Below are 2,391 nucleotides of genomic sequence, written 5' to 3' on the forward strand. Positions count from 1 at the left end.
CCTACCCCATGACATCATATTATAATTTCATGCATCATTGGCTGCAAGCAGTATCTCTACATTAATAAACAGAGTATTTCCTTAATGCCTTCTCGAATAAATCTTATTCTTGCATATATCTTGAATGACACATACATTTATATTTATGTTTAAACTCCTCAATTCTAGTACTATTTTTCATGTCCACAGTTAAATTATTCCATAATTTGACCCCACTTATAGAAATACAAAATCTTTTTTTGGTTGTACGTATAGCATGAACCCTTAAATTTAAGTGACCCCTTAAGTTATATCCCCCTTCCCTTTCACCAAATAACTTCAGGATTCCACCAGGTAATAAGTCGTTCCTGGCTTTATACATAAACACAGCAGTCTTATATTCCACTAAATCAAAGAATTTTAACAATTTGGACTGTATGAAAACTGCATTTGTGTGATCCCTATACCCCATCTTGTGTACAACTCTTATCGCTCTCTTCTGTAATATGTACAATGGTTGAAGTGAACTCCTGTATGTATTTCCCCAGTTTTCCACGCCATACTCCAAATATGGCAAAATCAATGAAGAATACAAAATACGCAATGCTTTAACGTCCAGCATATATCTAACCCTTGCCAATATCGATATATTTTTAGCTATTTTATGCTGAACATAACTGATATGAGATTTCCAGGATAATCTGTCGTCAACCATGACACCCAAAAATTTGATTTCATACACTCGTTCGATATTAGCACCCCCAATTCTCAATTGAAGTTCATTATGTGGTCTACGGTTCCCAAATACCATATATTTAGTTTTCTCCAAGTTCAAAGATAGTAAATTACTATCACACCATTTCTTTATCTTTTCAGTGGCAACATTCTGGCTCCAGTGACTGTTGCTTCATGTATGCAGGAGACAAGGCTCCATTTATTGTCAGGTTGTACATTTGCATGTCACCTTTAGATACAGAAATAGTGAGATATATAAAGCTCTATTCAGTATGTATTTTCACTGGTACACACAGCTCTACATGGGCATGTGAAATGCAAAGAGGAAGTGTGGGAGTGACAACTAAGGGTGAAATAAATGAGTTCATTAGAAGACTAAAAAGAGAAGAGTAAAGGTAAGTTGCTTCAAGATCAGAATTCAAGACAAAAAATTCAATTTTGACTATATTAACTGTACATTTTCAGAGGATATGTTGTAATAAGAGCTGTGCTAATAAAACCTCACACAGCAGATAAAACTGCTGATACAAACTGAAAATATCACAGTATGTGTTTGCCTTTTTTAATTTCAGTACACCACATTACCTTTCTATTAAAGCCCGGCTCAGACTTTTTGTTCATACTTTTGTATTGTTATTAGTCTGGTTTATGATTTAATTAATGTTTTTTTTTCCAGAAACTGAAGCATTTTTAGCAGTGGATATTAGGGACAGTATATTTCACAAAGAGAAAATGTAATGTGTGATAACAAGTCAGTGAGTCACAGTTTAGTCTTGTTTGTTCATATTGGTTCAGTACCTGTAAATCGACCGTGTACATAACAATGTTTACTGACTGGTGTTTTCATCTGAACTGAGGTTAGGTGACATGTTTTGTGACATAAGGATGACCAGTAGTCTAATCTACAGTAGACAAGCTATGAAGATCCAGCACATATGTTTAGAAACACTTAACCTAGTTGTTTTGTGACCTAGAAAAGTCATCACTGAAGTTGAATCATGACATTAGAGTTCCTACAGTCACAGATGAAACCGTGTCAAATAACTTACCACAGTACTAATAGTATTAATATCAGTGCATCACATCATCATAATGCATCACACTGACATTTTTTAAATTAAAGTTTAAGGATATAAATCCAATTACAATACAATACAACACAAACATTTTCTGGCACCTTCAATCTACTGAGCCCCACAACTCCCAAGGGACAAAGTTTTTAATTGTCAGAGTGATATAAATAATGTTTTTCCATGTGTGCAACCCAGTGCACGACCTTTAAATGTACAGTATCCATTAGGCTAAAATAACAGTCATTTTCATTGGTGATTAATCTACACATTATTTTATCTGTCTAATCTATGAATTGCATAGTTTTTAAAATGTCACTAAAATAGTAAATAAAAACATCTATCACAACTTCTTACTGCTGATGGGACATTCTCAGATGTTTTAAGGTGGCAAATAATCTAATCTGAAAATCTGTAATGAGAGATTATTTGACAAATTCTTCCTTTCTTGCTTAAAAAAGACTAAAATCAGTTATCAAAATAGTTGCTGGTTATTTTTGATTGATTAACTAATTGTTTCAGCTTTAGTATATTGTATATTAAAAACACACTGAATGTCTTCATCTGAAAGTCTCTCCAACAAAACACAAGTGCATCAGTGTACCCT

This window comes from Monopterus albus, unplaced genomic scaffold, assembly GCF_001952655.1.
Source record: "Monopterus albus unplaced genomic scaffold, M_albus_1.0 scaffold49.1, whole genome shotgun sequence".
Taxonomy (NCBI): domain Eukaryota; kingdom Metazoa; phylum Chordata; class Actinopteri; order Synbranchiformes; family Synbranchidae; genus Monopterus; species Monopterus albus.